At 39.2% G+C, this 24,374-nt stretch overlaps 1 long non-coding RNA gene across 1 annotated transcript in view; it reads right to left on the bottom strand.

Moving 5' to 3' along the window:
- The window catches only part of LOC111091706, an 86,127-nt gene extending 62,024 nt beyond the window's left edge, over nucleotides 1–24,103 (bottom strand). The window contains exons 1-2 of the long non-coding RNA XR_005376559.1: nucleotides 24,028–24,103; nucleotides 13,534–13,611 (exon numbers count right to left, since the gene is read on the bottom strand). This is a non-coding gene — a long non-coding RNA (uncharacterized LOC111091706). The remainder of the gene's footprint in view (nucleotides 1–13,533; nucleotides 13,612–24,027) is intronic.
- Nucleotides 24,104–24,374: the final 271 nt, after the last annotated feature.

The raw sequence follows: 24,374 nt of genomic DNA on the forward strand, positions 1-24,374 counted from the left end.
TTACTGTTCAATAAAGCATTTTATAGACTAATTAGGTAATCAGTTTCAAGGGCAGATGTGCCCTCTAGCTACAGGCAAGACAGTGAGACTGGGAAAGAAGAGAGAAAGAAGGACGTTCTCTCTCCATTCTTCCTTCCTTTTCTTTCCTGCTTCTTAAAAAAAAAAAAACTCCAACAGAAAGTCTAACAGAATGTGGCTCCTTAAGCCCCAATAAGCTTATAGTAATACGGGAACAGAAACCTGCAATCAAACAATAAAAATACAAAGGTGCCATGGATAGTGACATAGAAGTGTCCATGGATGGTGACACTTTAGATGATGCTGAATGATGGGTAGAAATCAGAAGGACAAAAAGTAGGAGAAGGGAACATTCTATGTTGAGAATATAGGCATGAGGGAAGAACTTGCATGACACAGAAACACAGAAGTTCTTCACATAGTTAGAGTGAGTGGGGGGCAGGTAAGCGTGGAAGGATGGAAACACTGGGCTGGAAGCCCCCCATGCACTGAGTGCATCTCCAGAAGCAGCGAGAGTGCCCCAAGGCTTGTGATCAGGAAAATGCAATAATGATCAGATATGTAGTTTACAAATCTCCCTGCAGGATTGTGAAGAAAATGGTGATAGTGGAGAATAGAGACAAGAAGAGCAGTTGGACTACGTTCCTGATCAAGGCTGGGTGGTCACATGGGCTGAGAGTCACAAAACCACTCATCACAGGAAGTGCCTCTATGGAGTATTCAGGCTTTCTCAGTGGTGTGGAGTTTCAACACTGTCTCCAATGTGTCCAGAATGTAAGGCATAGAGAAGAATGCATAATTCAAATAAACTTAAGATTGAATATAAAGTTTAAAATATTTTAACTTTTACTAGAGATCACTTCATATTATGTCTCTAGTTATATCTTAAGTTATATCTCTGGAACTTCTTTTTTTTTTTTTTTTTTTAATTTTTTTTATTTATTTATTTATGATAGTCACACAGAGAGAGAGATATCTCTGGAACTTCTATTTAATGAGGGAGGAGTAGGGAGAAAAATCTTAGAAGACTTAAAAGGGATATACTGCAGTCATCAATGCAACAAGTAGGAATAAAAAGGAAAGGATGAATCCCAGCGACACTAGAAGTCAGGCCCGCAGAATGTGGAGAGGGTGGTAAGGGGCAGCAAGGAGAGAAAGGCTGGTGTGGCTGAGGTTCCTGCAAAGGGATATGAGTGTTAGACACATAGCAGGTGTGGAAATGCAGAGCATGAGCCAGGTTGTGGATCGGCCAGGCTGGAGGTGTCCACAGGACCTTCATATGGAGAGAGGCACAGACACAGACCAGAGAGTCATCTGCACACAGTGATAGTAGAAGTCACGTGTGCAAATGAGCCTCATCCAGGAACATGCATAAAGTAATGAGAGAAGAAAAGCAAGGTGCACCCTCATGCAACATGGATCTTTAAGGTACTCATGGAGGAGAATGAGACAGTGAATGAGAGGAGAGTAAGATTTCAGAGTGACAGGAGAAAATCAAGGAGAAGGGGACCACAAAAAGTAAGAAGAAGAAAATACTGCAGGAAAAGGGGATATCAATTCTGGGAAACGCTGCCAAGAGGTCAAGAATGGCCTCTTGCTTTCGCCCCTGGAGAGCGATCATGACCCTATGCTGACAGTTCTCCCAGGTGTGCAGGGGCAGAAATGTGCCTCGAGGGCAGTGAGTGCTGTGGAGGGAGTCAAGGGCCAGAACTCTAAGGAGCAACTGAGAGAAAGGACAGCTGGGGGTGTTCATAGGTGTCACCGGCAATTTCTTCTAAGGACCATGTTAAAGGAGACATGCAAAACGCATGAAGGCATGTCCTGGTATTGTTTTCCCAATGTACATATATTTCCTTTTTCTTTTGAAGCCAAGGAGAAATCCTCTAAACACTGCTTTTTTAGTGTTCCTTGGGCAATGCCAGTCCAGTCATGTGACCTGTGTTGAGTGTTAGAGAACTCATCAAACAGAGGACTTCTTGTTCATCTCTCCAGATGTGAATTTTTGAAAGGATAAACCATAACCCATCTCTAGAACAATGACACAAAAAAATCATGTCCCTGAATTCGATGTTACTTAAAATTGAACAGGGTTGTGGCCACTTTTCCTAACATTTTCCCTTCGCTGTCACTAAACAGAACCCCATTTAAAAGTCGTCAGGAGGGTTGCCACTTGTGATGAGTGGTGTCCTCGGTCTTCCACAGCCCAACAGCGTTGAGCCTGTCGGTCCCTGGCAATGTGTGGATGGGGACCTTGTTTATACCTCGAAGCCCTGTATTCGGTCCCAAAGTTCAGTTGCCCTAAAAAGAGTCAGGTTCAAGTTCATAAAGCTAAAGAATACCAACCAGGCAATCCAAAGTGGTATTTATTCATCTCTGGCAGAAATCCGCCAACACTTTGTAAGCACTTTTATTGCTGTAATATAATGGTCCTTTTGCAAATGGAAGTAGCACAGGGAGCAACCAAGGTCATGTTCTCGCTGTCTGCATTTGGACTTGGAAAGAGCTGGCACAACTCCGTACACTTCGTGGTAATGGGGACTGCCATTCCTGCTTCATTGGCATCGGGCCCTGGGGAGGGGGGGAGAGCTCGTCTCAGTTGTTTATAACATCTTCTGATACTGCTTTTCAGTAAAGTATTAGAATTGCTTGAAGTTGATAATTATTTCTCCTAGCTAATAACAGCTCTCTTTTTATTTCCTTCTTGTTTAGAAGGAAAACTGCAAAGTGCTACTGTCAGAGAAATTGTGAGTTCAATGCTTCAGTATGACTCTTTTGTGTTTTCTTAGCAGCTCCCTGGAAGCCTTCAGTCTAATCTGGGCTTGTGGCACCATCTTCACCACCAAGTTTGCTTCACCACCAGCATCCCTCAGCCCCCAGACAGGTACGCACACCCGTGTGCACGCAGGTGTGCTTGCACAGTCCTGGTGAATCAGCCGGAAGGTGCAAATGCTCCATTTGTGCAACCACTTAAGCACGACTCAAGAGCCATTACTGGAGATCGGTTTGTCTTTCCTGGGTTATAGAGGGTGTGGGGGTACTTGGGCAATTTGGCTCTGTTCTTGGCATTGTAAAATAGGCATAATCTCGTTTTCTAGAGGCTTTTGCTGGAGGCTCTGGAGGCTTTTGCTGTGCAGTTATATAGTTAAGAGGATTGATAGGACATGTACAGTAGTTGAGTGATTAGGTCTTGGAAAGGGGATTTTGAGTGTGTGTCTTGTTTCCCTGTTCTATCACGTACTGTAGACTTCTGTGATACCTCGTCAAGTAACTCTGACACATCTTTGGGGATCTTCTGCAGCTTTTCCTCCTGCTCTTTGAGACCGTCTATTAATCTCCTTAACATAGCTAGCCTTGTTCTATGCAGATCATTTTTCATCAGGGAAATGTTCTTTATTTCCTATTTTCCATGGTCTTCTTATGTAGCAAACACTCAGGTGCCTCTACTTTTCTCTTCCTTTTAATTTAAAAAGGCACTTGGATTTCTCTGTTGGGCACAAGGTCAAATTCTTAAAAAAATAAAATTTGTCAGGCACTATTCTCAAATTCCTTCATGGAGTGAGGAATAACTCACTTTCTTGTATTTTGTTCACCTGAGCTTGTGAAGTGAATTTCATTTTCTCATAAGAGATGATTGTATTATTTCACTATTTTGAATGAGATATCCCTCGACCGATATTGTTTTTCTTGCCTGACCTGTTTTTTTTCTTTCCTTTTTTTTTCCTTTTCCTCTCTCTCCCTTGAATGCACCTTTTTTTTCTGAACTAGTTTTGAATAACTCAGTGCACTGTTTCTCATCAGCATGTAAAGCTACCTAGACTAAAGTGTCTAAGACTGACACACCAGCATTTGCTTTAACTCTACCTTCACACTCCCAACTTGGCGTGCAACCCTCACATGCCAACATTTTTTGTGCGGCTACCATTACTAATGCATTTCTCAACTCCACTTCATGCTAGTTTCACTCAAAAAACAGAGATTTATCACAAAGACCCCTGAGGCCTTGAAGATGCCAACTCTCATATTATGATAATTTTGTCTACGTTTTGATATTGGTTTGCTAGGAAAATCCCTTTTGGGTGATGCTTTTGGCAGAACAATGACACAATAATTTGTAGCAAACAACATCCCAGGTAAGAGGAGAAAAACGCCTGTGAAACCAATAACAAGATTAAGTAGGAACATGGGAGTTCCTTACAACCAAATATCTAAATGTCACCCTGTAGTGTCAGAGGAAATTGAGGGAGTGCAGCCTGACAGGATTTTTACGTCGGAAAGCAGTTTTTAAATGCACACAGCTCAGGGATTAATAAGATCCAGAACAAGTTGTGACTCTATCCTTACAGCTTTGTACTGTCAGTTCATTTTCTCAGGGAGACAGAGAGAGTTCTGGGCTTCAAAGAAGGGCCCACCTGAATCTTAAGACAAATGAGCCTATACACTGTAGTTCTTTTGGCCAGTTCAAATGAAAGTTTTGTTTATGCTATGACTTAGAGTTTTCAAGGCATAGGAAGAATGGGGGAGGGCCATAATGATTTAAATGTAATTTTTTTTTTTTTTTTTTTCCATTCAGAGCAGTGGCTCTCAATCCAGGGTGATTCTACAGCCTCTTCTCAGGACACTTGGCAAATGTCTGCAAAGGTCACAACTGGGAGGAGGTCCTCCTGGGTATCCAGTGCCTAGAGACCAGAGATGCTGCTTAATATTCGACAGTGCACAGCATGGCTGCCCACAGCAAAAAAATTATCCAGGTCAAAATGTCAACAGCGCCAAAGTCAGAAACTCATGTTTATACCAGCAAAAAATATAGTTATGTTACTTTTTAACCTCAGGATAGACAAGGATCAAAGCATAAGTTAATAACCACAAAGTGACTCTGCAGTTTCAGGTGCAGGTCTATGGAAGTCATGAACAGTTTTCCATTTCTCTAGCTCCTCAGCTGATGCTTCCTTCAATCAGTGTGAGAAAGAAAAATAGCATTTTGGTGATACAGACAAGTTTACTAAGCAGGGTTTCGTCAGTCAAGCTCAACACAAAACTAATTTGGGTTTAAGTTTTATTTCTTTCTGATTTTTATTTATTTTATTTTATTTTATTTTTTTAAAGATTTATTTCTCTTTTTTTTAATTTTTTATTTATTTATGATAGTCACACACACACAGAGAGAGAGAGAGGCAGAGACACAGGCAGAGGGAGAAGCAGGCTCCACGCACCGGGAGCCCAACGTGGGATTCGATCCTGGGTCTCCAGGATCGTGCCCTGGGCCAAAGGCAGGCGCCAAACCGCTGCGCCACCCAGGGATCCCTCTTTCTGATTTTTAATAACTTGTGTTTATTATAATTAAAACTTAATGATGTAAATAACTTTGTTTTTCCTAAAATATAACAACACATCAATTGTTCATTCTCAGTGCCGAATGACAAAAATAATGAAACTAAGCACTCACTTTTCTCAATCTGTAGCTCAGTAATTTTTAGAGACTACAAAACGAACAGGTATATGTTCCTAATGGGAACCTCGAAAATAAGACCTGAGGCATTGAAAAGAATGAATTCCAAATCAGTCTGTTCTCATATTTGAGAGCACTTTCTTATCTCAGGCATCAGTAATGACTATAAATCTTCTCATGGTGATGAAAATGTCTATTCTCTCTCTTTAGTTGTTAAAATCTCTAAATTGGTTACTTGCTAACTATGGTTCTCATGTCTTTAGCTTTTAAATGGATGAGACAATATGGGTATTGAAATTTCTAAATTATACTGGATCCGGTTTCAGAAAGGGTAATATTACTTGTTAGAAAAGCATACTGTGTCTAGGTCAAATCAGTTATAACTTGTTGCCTCGGTATCATTTCTCTCCTCAGAAGGCTTGGGACCATATAGGCTTGGTCCTGGCCTCAGCCCTTCCACAGCGGGGTATTGGTTGCCCAGGAAATCTCTGTTGAGGATGGGCAGATCCCACAGGAATAGTTGGTATGTGTTTGCACCAATGTGCAAAAAGCGTGCTTACGCCTGGTTTCGTTTTGAACATCACGCTTCCTCAAGGCAGCTTCTTTAGGTTTCTCTGTGGGGGTTATATGTATAGACATCTCAAAGATATTCTTTCATACAAATTCCTGTCTAAAATACTCACAAATGGACATCTGCTGAATCTAAGGTACCGAAGAAAGTCTCGTCACAATGTTCTCTGGAGAGAATCCCGAGCACATTACTGCAGGGAAATAGAAGCAGGTGCTCCTTACTCTGGTTTCTCTCTGGAAAGGCAGTTGTGTCAAATGATGTTCTGCGATACACAAAGGAAAAGAATGTACCACTAACCACCTGTTCAGTGGTAATGTGTATAGATCCCAGGATGCTTTTTCCTTTTCCTGAATGTGATAACTTCCTCTGCCTCATTCTCTACATCAGATTCCTTGTTCTTAGTCAAAACCATTTACAAAAGGCCAAGGTTTCCAAAGGGTCCTCCCTGAAGATTATTTCAGTAAACACACTCATTGAATATGCTCAGTGTTGACCATCTCAAAATGGCTTGGAAGAAGCACAGTGATGGTGGCACCACTATCCCTCCAGATAACGTGCAAGTGTGCATACGAACATGCTTACTCTGGCTTAGTTTTGAGCATCATGCTTTCCCAAGGCAGCTCCTTCAATTTTCTCTATGGAGATTGTACATGGAGACACCTTAAAAGACATGGTCTTATTTCCTCACAGGGTCATCTATCTCCATCGCTCTGTGGTTCCTCCCAGAGGAACGGACACTGGCTAGTGGCAGTTCCGGGGTCACACCACACTGTGCTCACATTGGGAGGAGGATCATTCTCCTTCCAATTGGTTTGGGCTCTCTCAGATTTCACTGATACTCCAGGCTGCTCAGGTGGCCTTGGTGAGCTTCTCTCTGTCTTGCGGGCTTCCTGTGCTAAGAAGGTTCTTTATATTTCTGTTTTCTTGGATCTAGTACATTTCCCAGCACACAGGAGGCAGTGTACCATACCTGAATGAATACAGAAATGACTGAATGAAGCTTTAACCTCTAAAGGAAGTTACAAAATCAAACAGGGTAAGATAACTATTGAGCAGAAAAATGGGAAGGATAATGTTATGGACTGGATTAGGACTTCCTCAGATCCCTACAATGAAATCTTAATCCCAAATGTGAATGCATTTGGAGATAGTGCCTCCAAGGAGATAATTAAGGTTAAATGATATCTTACTGATGGGGCTCTAATCTCAATCTGACTGATGTCCTTACAAAAAATAATAATAATAAATTCAGATATCTACCAAGACACTATGGGTGTGTGAGCACAGAGAAAATGTGTTCATGTGAAGACACAGAGAGAAGGTAGTCATCTGCAAGCCTAGGAGAGAGGCCTCGGGAGAAACCACCCTGTGGACATCTTCCTCTCTCAGACTTCCTTCTTCCAGAATTGTGAGAAAATCAATTTCCATTGTTTAAGTCCCACAGTCTATGGTCTCCCTATGGCAGCCCCAGTAGACTGATACTGTGGGAGAGCACAAGTACTGGTTGAGTGCCTACTATGTGCCAAGCACAGTGTTGGGCTCTGTAATATCCTAGCTCATTTTAATAGTCAAGTGTATCTAGATGATGCTAACAAAATAAACAATTTCTTGGAGGATTATTACATTCATTTTCTTATGATTGTATCTAATTTTTTTGAAAAATGAGGTTCTTGTTTCTGCTACCTAAAGTCATTGACACCCTAGATTAATGCTGTGTTTTGTTGGACAACACTTTTTCATTGAATTAAAACACAAATCCCTTCCAATGTGATACAATGAAGTACTTCAAATTGATCATTAGATCCTTTCTCATCTTTTGATGTGCCAAAAATAGGTGTTTAAGTTACAAACTAACTTAGTTTTTTAAGTTGTCCTTCTTTTGTTCACATATGGTAATTTGACAGCATCTTTATATAGACCATCTGAGATGCTCCTGGGAGTGCTTATCATACTCTGCACTTCACAACATCATTAATTATTATTCATTCTCTGGCTTGTCCACTAGACTACATTTTATGGAAATGGGGACCATATTGGTCAGTGCCCTCATCTCTAAAGTGGGAATTCTACAAACACTTGCCTCATGGTGTTAAAAGAAATGATGAATGGGTGTAAGGCACTCAGCACCATAGCTGGCATGCAATGAAGACAAGTGTCAGGTGCCATTGCAGTTCTGTTATTATTTACATTATGTTACCTTTCATTATCCTAACTGTGCCAAGCACAGTGCCTGAGCCATTATAGGGCCCCAGTGTTTATAGAATGAATGAATGAAAATCATTCTGCCTTCAATTATGGAAAAGGGACATGAATCCATATTAAAAGAGAGGCTGAGGACAGAGAATGTTTTCATTTGTTTTTGGCCTGTTACTATCCATCTACTAGTCTGGTGTTTGACATTTAGTAAAAACTCAATCAGCATTGGTTAGAATTCATTGAAAGCCTGAGTGGTGTAGGCAGTCAGAGGAAAGATTTCTGTAGATTATTCAGCAGTAGGAAAACTTTCCTGACCCAGCCTCCTTCCAAATTAAGAAGAACAAAACACACAAACTTATCCTCTCTGTAACTTTATAAGTTAGTTACTTCTGGTATCCTGGGAGGTCTCTGCAGTAGTAACCTCAGTTCTGTGTAGCTTCTTACTCCATTAGCCAAAGACTAGGTACATGACAAATATTATTATTAATTAGAATCTCTATCTTCTTATACTTACTTATTTCAGTATGTCTCAAGAGTTCTATTGCTCTGAATTCAATAGATTTATGTTGATCTATTATAGGTTTACCCTTGAACCTTTAACAGAGTGATCTTTGGTATAATATGTGACAAAATATATAACATTAACTTAAAAATAGGTCAGTAAGTTATTCAATGTTATTTATAGCATGTATTCACATGCCATGCAATAATATTCATAACATTTAAAGACAACTCTCATCTTTTATCTAACATTGGTACATGCTTCCATTTACTGTTAAATGACTATATTAAAATAATGTGGTTTTTTTCAACAAGTAAATACAAAATTGCATATTGTATCATTTTTGGTTGGGTACTGAATGCACGTACATGCATGTATTTTAAACAGTACACTGAAATTTGACTATAATTATAACATCGAATATGTTTTCATAAACTGATCCTTATAATCCTTTTTATGAAAAAAAGGGGGGTATATTTTTGAAGTTTTTGTATGTTGTTTCTAAATTAAGGGATGGGAGTTTTCAGGCTGCTCTTAGCAAGTTCCTTTCTAAAAATAATACATTGGGGATATGGAAAGTCTTTATTCTCAACAAATGAAAAGACAATTTGGATATAATCGTTACTATATTTTCCCTTTTCAACATTTGTTTTTGAAGAGCTGGAGCCATCCTGAGAAGCCACATAAGAATTTGGATTAGATGAATGCAAATTATTGACCTGCTCATCAATTTGTCTTGAGGCAAATTTGGAGGATTAGTATCATTTTGTACACTTCAGTACTTATTGTATTTGACCATCAATGTTTTAAAACAATAACATAGGCAGAATGAATATTATCCTCTAGTACATATTAGCAGCATTTGGCTGTGAGCTTGATTCACTATGATACTCATCTGGTCACCACCACATATTATCCAGCAACAGAGGTTCTCAAATAGCCCATTTAAAAAAAATAAAACTCCAAATCATTATTGTATTCACTTCTTTACAAAGCAGACATTGAGACTGATAGTATTACAATCTTTGATGAAAGGAATCCCTGGAAGTTGGTGGCTCACCAGTGGGGAAGAACTTCTAGATATTCTTTTTCCTTTGAATCAGTGCTGTATTTCAAGGACTAAAAGAAGCTGGCTACCATTTAAAATAATAAGGAGGAAGACAATCAGCAGTCCAGATTCTCTTTTCAAGAGGAAGAGGAGAGACATATGGAGTGGAGGATTACAGTGAATAAATACAGTAATGATGCTATTCTTAGAAGTTACCTTCATGTTGGATCCATTTCATTTTCCAAGCGCTATCACCTCTTCACACACAAGATGAAGATGGAATTGCTAATGCGATTTGGAAATACTACTTCCATTCTTTGCATGTGTGTAATGGGGCGAGGGTGTTGGCATCACAATAGCACCTACTTTATGTTTAGAGCTACATGTTCTTAGGACTAAGGTACTAGGCTGTCCAGTAGAATCCACGTGGAGTAAGTACCTGAATTAAGTCTAATTCAACTCCACCTTCCCTGGGCCTGCTGTTTCCCTTTGCCTTGAAACCCATATTCTTTAAGATATACTTGACCATCTCCTCTGGGTATCCTCCACCTCTAAAATTCTAGTTGCATGATTTCCCTCTTTCTGTAACCTAGCTCTCTAAGATCATGCACTAGCTCCTTCCACTGACCTATACTTTTGACTTTTCCCTTTAACATCATTTCAGTGGTTCTTGCCATGCACCTCCCCCTCACCTTAGCCTGGTCTGTTTGGTTGTGGGACTTGCCTTGTTGTTCATTCCACCAGGCCAAATCTGGGTTTTTGTAAAAGTAGAAATCCACACAAACTCCTGAAGCACCATATTTCCAATCTTTATAACTGACTTTAAAGTTCATCTCCTAAAATAGCTTTTGCTTTATGCAATATGTGATGATTCATATGTAGCCATTCATCAGAGTATATTCTTACCAGATTAATCTTCTAGTTAAAATGCTTTTATTTCATCATTACAATGCTTGCAACAGAAGTCTGTCTGGATTTCAAAGCCCACCATCAGTTTTACAAAGTCAGTTCGATTCATTCCCCAACAATAAGGTACAGGGATAGTCCTAAAAATCACAGAAATTTAGAAATTATGTAATTTAGCAGAAAGGGACACAGAGGTAGTATAACCTCGTTCATTTATTTAATTATAAATTAAGACCCAAACATTGGCATATCTTATGTAAAGTTGACCTGAAAAGTCAATGAAAAGTTAGAGGACTCAGAACCCAACAAACATGCCATATTTACTCCTGTTTTTCTGGACTTCATTTTTTTATGTTCAAAACAAGAATTCTTATTGAAATTCTTTCATATATGAATGCACAGAGACGACATATACATACCCCACCTATTCGAATGCCTCATCTCCTGATGGATGAGGTCATTGTCTGGACCACCTCCATGAGGAGTGGGAAGTACCTAGACGGAGAGTCAAAGAAGGAATTTTGTTTCTGTTCTCAGTCTTTGCTCAACTGCCTTCTGGTCATGTGAAACTAAGTAAATGACATAATCATTTTTGAACTTTAGCTCCTACATCTATTGTCAAAAACCTCATCACAAGGCTCAGGTTGCACCATCATATGTAGCAAGCATGACCTTCTTCAGTAGTTTGATGAATATTCATGGTTACAGCTGTCTCTCTCTCTCTCTCTCTCTCTCTCTTCCTCTCAGTTACTTACTATCTCAGTGCCCTTATTAGCATGAAGTTTTATAGCTCCTCTTGCTATATCCCTTCAAACCCAAGTACTCCAGAGACATACTAAGCTCAAAAACAGTCAGTGCTACTTCCGAACACTAAACAAAAAGAGAGAATGAGAAAATCCAGTTAGTCCACTTACACTGCTGTTTTCATTGCTTCCACCAGACGTTGCTGTTGAACTGACGCTACGTAGCCCTATATCTCTCAGTGCCTTTTTTTTTTTAAGGTTTTGTTTATTTATTCATGAGAGAGACAGAGAGAGGGAGAGACATAGGCAGAAGGAGAACCAGGCTCCCTGTGGAGAACCCATTGCAGGATTCAAACTCAGGACCCCGGGTTCAAGCCCTGAGCCAAAGACAGATGCTCAACCACTGAGCCACTCAGGTGCCCATCTCAGTGTCTTGATTCGAGATGCCTCTACTAGTCTAGAACTCATCAAGAGCCAGAGAGGAGCTTCATACTTGAAGTGTTGGAGATGACACAAAAAGCAAGTATTATATAGAATTAAAGATGAAATTAAGTCTTAAAAGATTTCCAGATCATCGTGACCATGGAGCTCTGAGTATCTCAAATTACACTAAAAATCAAGCAGTGTGCTCTGTGGTCATGATAGGAGCTGTGGTGTTTTGGTTTGTCAGTGACAGAACTTTGGTTGATAGAATCCTAGAGTCTGCTGTGAAGCGTGTTTTTGGAAAGTTGGTGTTTATTTGAATTGAGGCTCATGTTATTAGAGATACATTGTGTAGACAGATGTGTGTATAAATGCTTAATTCTTCAGAGGGTTATTCTGAAGGTAAATGATTAACAAGAGTCAAGGAACATTAACCAACATTCCTCAGGGAACCACACTAGCCGCCAAAAATACAGATAAGGCTTTTTTTTTTTTTTTACCACCCTTGACAAGCCTTCAATACAGGAAAGCAAATATGACTTTCAAGTTCATTGTTTTCTTAGTCCACACTTAACACACCCAGACTCTGTCCCCCAAAGCACGGCACAGCAAAAATAACTGAGTCCTCAAATGGCTTCCAGCCCCAACATCATGCTCTGCAAAAGTGAGTTCTTAACAATCTCAAACTTGATTATAAAGTCCCTGGGGATGGAGGCAATGCCTGTACCTTGAATGATAGTTCTATAGTATCATAATTGGAAGGACATGCAAAGGGTTATAGGAACACTTGTCAATCAATACACTAGTCTAAAGACACAACGATTTGTTGCTACTTTCAAATATATCTCCTCCGCTAAACTTTTTCGCATAGTTGTTGGTTGTTAGGTTCTTCAGTCTTTTCTCTATTGACAGCTTTGCAAGGATGATTTAAAAAGGAAGGAAATATGTTTATCTGTATTTCAGTTACAAAGATGATTCTTAGATGGCTCTGCAGTAAATTGCTTGGACTGCACCATTCACAGTCCTCCACCGCAGCAGCATGAAGAAGCAGGGCTTTACACACATTTTGGTGAGCAGGCGGGCATTTCAAATGACAGGAGCTCTGACTGAAATAATGCCCCAAAGTAGAAAAAGACACTTCACAGCCTAATCCACAGCCTCCTCCTCCTCCAGTTACATACCCGGATAGAAGAACCTGAGTGCCACGTGGCCGTGGTTAAGATGGAACCTGCTGCCCATGTGCAGAGCAGAATGCAAATCCAGAGCCCAGGCTGGAGAAACTGGAGTCTTTCAAGCTCCAGCTGCACTTTTTATCCCTTTGTAATCCTTACTTTGTGTGTCATCCCCACGTCCAACAGTATTTCTTTCCGTGCCGTTGCAAATGAGAACATAAGCTTACAGCTCCAACAAAACCATATCAGAAACACATTTCAAGCTTCCCTTGCATACGGTAGCTTATTATATTGCATTACGTTTGCCAGGTAAGAGCTGCATTTTCCACCCGGCCTCCTAGTTGACTCAGCATGAAAGTGTCCACAGATGCTGCCTCTGCCTTGAAATGGAGGTGCTCACATGCGCCTGAGTCATGTTTATAGGGAATTACATGAAGGTGAAGCTGTGAGGGTGGGATGTTATCCTGTTTTTCATTTCAATTCAAAAGCCACATTTTCTCTTACTTACCAGGAAGCATAGCTAGTGAACATGAAGTTTACCCCTGGCAGTGAACCAACTCCAGCAGCCACAAAGCTTGTGGGATTCCTGCAGATAACATCAAACAGGACAAGTAGAGCAAAACACTAGGGTGAAATTGAATGTATCTTGAGGAGGAAAACCCTAACCAAGATCAGAAGTTTTATGAAAATTTTAAATAATGTAAACATTGCTGGTTTCAGACAGTTTAATAAAATGCTTACAAACTTAAGATAGATTAAAAAAAAATTCAAGCTAAGCATTGCTTAACTCAGTTTTCGTCTCCCAAACAGGCAGTTATTGTTTTGTTAGATCAAAGATGGGAAGGCAACAAGAAATGTCTGATAAAGTGAAAACAGGGTTGGTGAGAGACAATAGCACATAGGGAGAGAAGAGGTGGACCAAGTTCATGGGAATGTCCAGGGGTGAGGGAGGGGGAACCAGCAGAAAGGAGGGCTGGACCAGGCCTCAGAAGAATAGCAATGAAGGTGATATGGGGATTGAAGCTTGCACTCACTGAAGGCCACACCTGGTTGGGGCACCTGCCTCCCCTGAATATATCATCCCCAGAACCCAAACAATCAGCTACAATGAAACAGCTTCAAACCCCTCACCTATTATACCTTCAAGTCCCACCCCCGGATGCTTAAAATTCCTCTGCCAGAACTTAGCCTGAGATTACCCAGTAGTACTAAGATCCCTCAAGGGTAACGTTGTGTAAAGTTCATATTCATATAAAATTAAATATATCAGATGAAAGGGTTTTGTATGCTGCAGAAAGAAACATGGGAACCTGAAAGTAAGCAAAAGATGGGAAGAAGGGGTAAAGGGACCTCATATGCAGGAAACTGGGTTTATGGGAGTCTGGCTTATTTTTGGAAATTTACCTAGCTTGGTCTGCCAAGAAATATGAGGTAGTGTTTTGGCTTTTTTTTTTTTTTTTAATAAAGGGCCAAATAGGGAGCACCTAGTATGTGCCAGGTCTCCTGCTAAAGCCCTGAGCACACCTGGAAAGGCAGGTAGCACACAATTCCCAATCCAGTGAGAGACACACATTAACAACAAAACCGTTCAATGCCTGGAGGCAATGGTGAAGCCCCTTAAGTACACACACAAGGGGGTGACTGTTTCAGGGACCATAGTTTCCATCTTCCCTTTCTCCTCAAACTCTTCCTATCTGGTTCCCACCACCACCACTTCACAGTCTAACAAAGGGTCATCAAGTCACCATATAATGCACACATTGATCAAAAGTACTCTTTAACACTCATCTTTCTCTGGACCATTCTTCAAGGTCCAGGTCAAACCCCATTTTCCATGAGAAGCCTTCCTCAGTTTCCCTTTGGAAGCTGAGAGTGTCACCTCTGGACTGAGTTTCAGGCTCTTCAGGTACTGGATGTGTTTCCAGGGGAGGATGTCCTCACCAAGCTGGTGCTCAGCTGGGCACAAAGACCTCATTAAGGAGAGAAGGAACAGCTCAGTCAACAACTAGCTTGGTCCCTATTTATTTCTCCACTTTCTCCTCACATTTATCATACCATTGTCGTTCTTTCATTATTTACTTACTTATCTTCTGAGAGTATGGACAGGGGGAAACACCCAGGAGCATTTTCCCTTTCTGCACAGTACTATCAGTAATATTATTGCCGATCATTCCAACAACTATCGTGTGAACATTCACGCTGTTATTGGCAGCAAGGGTGTCCCACTGCTCCTCAGAAAGTATTGCCAAATTTGTCCCTCCATGAAGACCCCCAAAGTTCCTGCCATCACACCCCTTTCTGCTATCACTCTTCTGCTACTTCCCTCTTGTCTAGCTTTGAGGTGAACAGAGTTGGAAATAATGAGCATCTTAGGGAATCATTTTCACAGACACCAGACTACTTAATTATTCCAAATCTCATCATTTCAGCCTACATGGATGCTTTATGAACTAAGGTTTATAGGTCTTACTAGCTCATCAACTTAGGACTAGCAGCATCATTCCCAGACATAATCCGTCCTGCTTTAAACATAAGAGTAGGAAGTAATGTGTGGGAGTAAGAGTGTTCTGGGCATCTTGAAACTTGTTAATGGGGAGACAGAAAATCCAGGGCTTCTGCCCCACCTCCACCCTGTCCTGCTTCTCCATATGAAGCAACACTTCATTTCATGCATTCTTGGGCTAAGCTTTCTTCAAAGAGTAAGAAGCACCAAATACAGACCAACACAGGGTAGAAAGGGATTATCTTAGCATATTTTGAATGCTTTTTTTAGTCCACATACATATGATTTCAAAAGGGAATAAATATGGTCATGATTCTGTGCTCCTCAAGACCTATCCAAATGCCCAGGACCTGGACTTATTCATGCTATGGTTGTTGAATGCACCAACACCAAACACTACGGATTGTATCTTAGAGCAAGGGGAAAATACCCCCGGGTGTTTCCTCATATCCATACTCTCAGAAAATAATAAAATAATAATAATAAGAGGCAACAAAGCTATGGTGAGTGGCAGAGAAAGTCACTGAGAAATGACTGAGGAGCAAATGCTAAAACAAAGACTAAGCCAGTTTTCAACTCAACTGTTTGCACTCTTATTAACTTAATTTCAAAAGTCTATCTGGCCTCAGTTTCCTTATCTGTCTTAAGGGTATCCCATTTATTGAATTTCTGTAGATTCTAAGTTCCATTAAGCCCAAAATGCTGTGCTTTTTACTTTTTGCTGTCAGCATGATACAGCCAGAATTTTTTTTTTAAAGAATGATTTCTTCAAATTAACTTTTACAAGAAAGTATCATTTAAAAAATAAAAGCCAATATTGTTGAAATTTCAGAGTACCCCATTAAAAAATAGCCCTCTTATACATACCCTAAGAAGGCATAGGATAAATTGAGAATAAAAATCAAATATCAGATTAAAAAATAGAGTCATAGCCACTCTCTCCAACTCTAAGAACCAAATGGGTTTGGTAATACTTAACCTCCAAATTACATAGCACTGAACTGAAACAGACCTCAAGTCATGGAGAGGTGGGCATAAACAGGTGTTCTATGTTTCCTTTGAAATTCTGATCTGATCTTTGATTAAAAAAAAAGAAAAGAAAAAGAAAAATAGAGTCTTGGCACACCTTAGATCCTAAATAGACTTACAACAATCAGCCAGCAATGCAGGTGCCCCAAGGACAAAACATCACTTCTTCTCTCCAAAGGAAACTCATTCTGTGACTATAGTGAGAAAAACTGCTGTTTCGCTACGTGTGGGAATGCTTTTCTATTATTCTTAGATATTTTCTACATTTTGGGGCTGGAAATAAAGATTACATTTTGCTTTAAAGATGACACAGCAATATCCAGTGTCCAAAAATTAAAAAAAAAAATCTGCCTTAATTTCTTCTAAAATTATTGCAAAATCAAATTCTGCATAGTGATTTTTATGATACCTGAAAAATCTTCCTTGAAATGTATAGAAATTTATAATTTTGAAAGACACATAAAAAAATACTTTTGTAGGAATCAGACACTTGTAATTTTCTATTGAATTTTAAACCGGACTCAGATGATTTCAATTTTGTATCCGAGAAAACCAAGATAAATGTAAAAGGTATGTTAAAGCCTTTCTTCTTGGGCATGAAATACATATTCAGGATCATCATAATATTCTAAGAGTTGGACTTCATTGACCAACACAGGTATATTGGTCTGAATGACATACCCTTAACATGCCAGATCAGATTATTTCGAATTTCTTGCATTAACATACTTGAGGAAGAATAGAGATTTTTCATTTTAAATAGCACATTGTAGCAAATCAGGAATATTTTCAAAATTGGCTGCTCGATTGCAAATTTGTATAACATGGTTGTGAAGCTCTACCATATTGAGTTTTTGAGTTCCTCCACTAAATCAAGAATTTGTGCCAACAGGATATGATTAACCATTTACTAATTTTATAATCACAAAATGACTCATGTGGGGAGGCTGAGAGTCAGAATTTTGATAAAAGAAAGCACAATCTAGTGGATGAAAGTAATGACAGGAAATTTACTGATATAATTAATAAATGACTGAGCATCTGCAATCATAATGCTGAGTCATTGTTTATTTGATATCTAACTTGAAAGTTTTTTTTCAGGAGTCTAAGCTTATGATTTATATTATTTAAACAATCATAAACTAGGTAAATTCTTCCCTGTGACTGATATAAAAACCCAAGAATGTAAATTAAACTTAAAAACAGGATCAAGTATTCACTGCTACAATTGATCACAATGTCATGCCACCTTCAAATCAATCATGGCCTTAAAATTACAAGAAATATATTGAGAAATAAAGAGCAGCATCTCTTAAAATGGGAATAAATAATAAGTAGAAAAATACAGGTAGACTAAAATAAAAGAAAGAAGTTGATAGGGGGCCCAGAAGGGAAATTCCTAACTTGGCTCTTATTATACTAATTGAATTGTTTATTTCCAAGGATACATCCTTCATCTCTGTATGACCAGTGTCTATCCCAGTGGCTGACCCTGAGAAAGTTTTCAGTAAGGCATTTGAACAAGTGAATATGTGAATGACTCCCTCAAGATATTAATCATTCACACCTCGAGGTATGAATGTGGCAGGCATGCCAATGGGCCATGGTGGGAGATGAGGAGTGAGGGGCGTGGGGGGTGGTAGAACAGCAGAAATGGGGGACAGAATCATAGAAAGCAGTCACATTCATTTTGAGAAAGGAAGAGGGAACAGGAAATAGTGAAGGGGAAGTACAAAGCTCAAGGAGGAGTGTCAAGCATGTGGAGTTAAAAGACAATGAGAACAAGGGAACGTGGACTTTGGAGCAGTTTTAGGGGAGAACTGGAGACAGATATTATGTTGTCAAAGTTTAAACAGTGCAGATGGAGAGTTCTAGAAGCAGTGAGTGAAGAGAAAGAATCATGGAGGAGGCCTAGATGGTGCATCAGAAGGAAGTCCAATGGAAGTGGTGATCCTGGGAGCAGGTAGGCTTCCCAGGCTGCTTTGTAAATCTGCCTTTTCCTGAAGCATTTTGCATGCAAATAGCTATTCTCCAGCTAAGAGTTGACTGAGAGATTCACAGATGAAAGATGAACAATCCTCCTTTTTAAATCTTGAGTAATAGATGACCCACAAGAAATGGATAAGTTCCTAGAAACATATAACCTACCAAAACTGAAACAAGAAATAGAAAATTTGAACAGACCAATTACCAGCAAAGAAATTGAATCGGTAATCAAAAAAACTCCCCCAAAACAAAAGCCCAGGACAAGATGGCTTCACAGGCAAAATCTACCATACATTTAAAGAAGACTTTAATATCTATTCTTCTCAAACTCATCCCAAAAAATAGAAGGGAAGGAAAGCTTCCAAATTTATTCAACAAAGCCAGCATTATACTGATACCAAAACCAAATAAAGACACCACCACCAACAACAAAATAAATAAATAAATAAATAAATAAAGGGGAATTACAGACCAATAGCTCTTATGAATGTACATGCAAAAATCCCTACCAAAGTCCCAGCAAACCAAGCCCAACATTAAATACATTTTAAAAAATCATTCACCATGATCATGATTTGTTCCTGGGTTGCAAGTGTGGTTCAATATTTGCAAATGAATCAGTGTAATATATCACATCAATAAGAGGAAGGATAAGAACCATATGATCATTTCAATAGATACAGAAAAGGCATCTGACAAAGTACAACATTTATTCATGATAAAAACCCTCAACAAAGTAGGTTTTGAGAGAACATAACTAACAAAATCAAGGCTATACATGAAAAACCCACAACTGATATCATCCTCAATGGAAAAAAGCTGAGAGCCCTTCCTTTAAGGTCAGGATCAAGACAAGGATGTCCACTCTTACTACTTTTAATCAACATAGTTCTGAAAGGCTTATCCATAGCAATCAGAGAGCAGAAAGAAATAAGAGACATCCAAATCAGTAAGGTAAAAGTAACATTTTCATTATTTTCCAATGACATGTTACTATATATATAAAACCCAAAGACTCCACCAAAAAACACTAGAAATAATAAATGAATTCAGTAGAGTCACAGGATACAAAATCACACTGCAGAAATTTGTTGCATTTCTATACACCAATGATGAATCAGTAGAAGCATAAATTAAGACAACAATCCCATTACAATTACACCACAAATAATAAGATACCTGGGAATAAACCTAATCAAAGAGGTGAAAGACCTGTACTCTAAAAACTATAAAACACTGATGAAAGAAGTTGAAGATGGTACAAAGAAATGGAAAGACAATCCACACTCATTTGGAAGAACAAATATTGTTGAAATGCCTCTACTACCCAAAACAATCTACACATTTAATGCAATCTCTATCAAAATACCACCAGCATTTTTCACAGAGCTAGAACAAACAACGCTAAAATTTGTGTGTAATCACAAAAGACCCTGAAGAGCCAAGGCAATCTTGAAAAAGAAAGCAGAGCTGGAGGCATCATAATTCCAGACTTAAGTTGTATTACAAAGCTATAGTAATCAAATCAGGGTGGTAGTGGCACAAAAATAGATGCATAGAGCAAAAGAATAGAATAGAAAATCCAGAAATAAACCCACAGTTGTATGGTCAATCTTCAACAAAGCGGGAAAGATGCATCCAATGAGAAAAAGCAGTCTTTAACAAAGGGTGTTGAAAAAACTGGTCAGCAACATACAAAAGAATGAAACAGGACCATTTGATTATGCAATCCACACAAGTAAACTTCAAATGGATTAAAGACCTGAATATGACACCTAAAACTATAAAACTCTCAGAAAAGAGCACAGGTAGTAATCTCTCTGACATTGGCTGTAGCAACTTTTTTCAAGCCAGGTCAAGAGAAACCAAAGCAAAAATGAACTTTTGGGACTGCATCAAAATGAAATCTTCTGTGCAGCCAAAGAAACAGTCAACAAAACTAAAAAGCAACCTTCTGAATGGAAGAAGATGTTTGTAAATGACATATCTGATAAAACATTATTATCTAAAATATATAAAGAACTTCTACAACTCAGCATTCCAAAAACAAATCATCCAATTTAAAAATGGGCAGAAGACACAGACATTTCTCCAAAAGACATACAAAATGGCCAGCAGACACAGGAAAAGATGCTCAACATAAGTTTTCATCAGGAAAATGCAAATCAAAACTACAAGGAGATATCACCTCACACCTGTCAGAATGGCTAAATGAACAACACAAGAAACAAGAGGGGTCAGTGAGGATGTGGGGAAAAAGGAAGCCTCTTGCACTGTTGGTGGGAATGCAAACTGGTGAGGCCACTGTGCAAATCAGAATAGAGGTTCCTCAAAAAGATAAAAATAGAACTGCCCTATGATCCACCAATTACACTACTGGGTATTTACCCAAAAAAATTTGAACACACTGCTTCAAAGGGATACATCCTCTCCTGTGTTTAAAGCAACATTATTTACAATAGCCAAGATATGGAAGCAGCCCACATGTCCAACAATAGATGAATGGATAAAGAAGATGTGGTACACACACAGGAATATTATTCAGCCATAAAAAGAATGAAATCTTGCCATTTGCAATGACATGGGCGGAGCTAGAGAGTATCATACAAAGTGAAATTCAGTCACAGAAAGACAAATATGATTTCCCTCGTATGCAGACTTTAAGAAACAAAACAAATGAACAGAGGAGACAGAGAGAGAGAGATTGAGAAACCAAAAAAACAGAATATTAGCTACAGAGAACAAACTGATGATTGTCGGAGGGGAGGAGTTGAGGGAAATAAGTGATGGGGATTAAGGAGTGCACTTGTTGTGATGAACACCCGGTGATCATAATAAAAACTTTAAAAGAACGCTGGAGCAATAGAAAAGACGATGTAAATACTTTTAATAAGCCTTAAAATATAATATCTTTAACGTTGTAAAATGACCTCCATTTTTTTCTTCTACCATATAAAGAATCAAAATCACAAGAACAAAAGCAAAAACTACACATAAAAGTAAAATATCCAAATATAAGCCAGGGCCTTTTTCACACAGTTTCAAAGAGAGTCCATCAATTAAAAATGATTTTTAAAGTAGAAACTTAATATTTGTGTTTTTTGGAAGAACACTGAAAAAGATCCAGCTCATAGGCTATTGCAATGCTTCAAAATACTTTTCTCTTGCCTCCAATTTCTAGATCTCCTAAAGCTGTGTCAGAGGGTTTTCTCACAGACCCCCAACTCTTCAACCTATCCTCCATCTGCCCCAGAACCCACCCTTAAAGCCCTCTTCTGGGGGCACTCCCTTACTTCTTTCTCCCCTCCATCTGCTTTTTCAAGAGAGCCCAGGAATACTCTGGAGAACAAAGCTAAAGTACCTTTTTCTCTTTTTCAACATATGACAGAGTGAATAACATCTTACTATTTGTAGTACTTTGCTCTAATAATAGCTATACTTCCATTGGAAAAACAATGCCGAGGTAAGGAGGATTTTGAGCTATCCACAACTACTTCACCTAGCTTAAATGGCCCTAAAAACAATGCATCCACTTAATTTCTCCTGTCTGGGCACATTCTTTAGCTATTGTCCATTTTAGCTACAACTATGTACACACTATCTTACACACACACACACACACACACACGTTTAAGGAGGGAAAAGGAGCAAATAAACACTGTGAATGGAAAAGGAACGCCTGACTAATGAGAATAAAAAAAGAATTAGACAACTCCATTTTCCTAGCTAAGTTGTGCCTGTCTGTGTGTACAAGTGTGTGTGTATGTTCCAGGTGTGTATGTGTGCATTTGTGGGGCTAGTGAGCGGTCTTTTCACTTAAATTAGGGAAATGTAAACCCTCCTTTATTTCACTGAATTAGTTCTAAATGACCATATGTCCTTTTTCCCTGCAAGTTTGGTCTTAATGAAAAACAGGAATTTCACATGGATAAATCCATTATGCAATTTTAATTAAACTCATTAAAGATATAAAAATTGTCCAACCAAAAGACATATATTTAATGATAGCCAAATTAATATTTTAAACTAAATTGAGGAATTTAGCAAATTTCAAACCCTATATAGTGCCCATTTTGTAGGACTAAAACCAATGAAGTCTCTACCTCACCATAATAGCAAATGACGCGTATTAACAAAAGTGCATCCGCCTTCCTTGAACAGCATCGATTTAACCCTTAGATAAAGCCATTTAGACTCACCACAATAAAACAGGTAAAACATATTTCGCACAATAAAGTTGAATTTTCCAATATAAAAGTGTTTTTTTAAAGTTACTCACATGAGCTCAAATTTTCAAGACATTGCTTCCTTTTCTATGTCTGCTTAGATACTGTTAAATGATACTCAGTAAGAGTCAAAATAAATATAAAAATATATTTACGGGCCTAAAATGGGAATGTGTTCTGGGCAAATAAAGAAAGCAAAGTTAATCTTTGGGGACCCTTTATTTGCTGATCCCTTGGGTTTGGGGGGACACCTCTACTCCCTCAACGAATTTCTTCTACCCTGACAGGTGTCATTAATTTCATTCTATATAGAGTGTCTCTAGAGAAAAAGATGGCACTCTCTGAGAAAAGATGCTCTTCTTAATATATCCTATATTCCAAATGCTTCCATACATTTTTTTGTCTACCCACATTTGCTAGTCCCCTGGGCTTTATTTTACCCGTTCAAAATGTACTTCTGAAAATAACTAGAAGCATGCTACTCTGGATGGTGCTGGTCTAGCAGGGAGACATAGTCCACTGTCAGTATAAAACCTGATGGTTTCATGCACGATACAAGATGATAGGAGCAGGTGGGGATATATTTGGTGAGAAGGTGCTGACTTGAGCCTGCAGCACAGACCATAAAGAGCCCTTGGAGCTTTGACAAAGGCTCTTGAAAATCAGGTACTCTGGTGTCTGTCTCAAGTGCCATTGGCTCATCGGTTAGAGTAGTTTACCAATAACCAGGATGCAGCTCAGATAACTAACATAGCCAGTGACTCCTCTACCCCAGAGGAGGAGGTGTCCCAGGCACGGCGCCTCAGTGACACTGCCCTGCCTCCAGCAAAGCTGTCTGCTCACCCTTCATACCAGGGTTCCTCACTCTTGGAGCTCGTTGTCTCCCATTTTGCTCAGAGCAACCTCAGTGAGAAAATCCAATTAGCTAGTTAGGGTCACATAATTCATCCTCAACCTAATAAGAGCAACATGCAGCCCCGTAAGAGGCCCAGGCGAAGCAGCACGCCCCTTCCTACAGTCAGGATTAATTATCAAGAGAAATGAGAGGAGGAATCTTGTGTAACAGACAAGCAGCAAAAACAGCTAACGTGTTCCACTACCGAAGGCACAGAACATATCCATTGCTGGCTGCCCTGGGTTTGGGGTTTAATCCTGCCCTTGAGAATGAAAGCAAAGAAGGCAGGAGGGATGCAGGAAGAGAGAGAGGAACTAGGGTTCCCAACGTGGCCAGACCACGCCACCTGCCTCACTTACTTACATGGAAAATGGGTCGATGGGCAGGGGGTGATCTCCAAGGCACTGGCTTTATGTTCTTTTCTCTGCTATCCGTTCCTCTTTTTCCCAACATTAAAAAAAAAAAAAAATTGAGTGCTTTGACAATCTGGGGATTTCCAACTGCCGTCATGGTTGGCACTTCCTGTTATAAATGCTTTGCCCACAATATTAACTGGCATTCAGCTCACTTTCCTTTCTGCATTTATTTTTTCCCTCCTGTTTTAAAAAAGGAAATAGAAAGAGATTGAGGCCACATAAATTTGCTTCACATAAACATAGTCACAGAGAATTTCCCACTGCAATCTAGTCTGCCATGAACTTTGAGCATCG

The sequence above is a fragment of the Canis lupus genome, chromosome 22 (assembly GCF_011100685.1).
Source record: "Canis lupus familiaris isolate Mischka breed German Shepherd chromosome 22, alternate assembly UU_Cfam_GSD_1.0, whole genome shotgun sequence".
Lineage (NCBI taxonomy): Eukaryota > Metazoa > Chordata > Mammalia > Carnivora > Canidae > Canis > Canis lupus.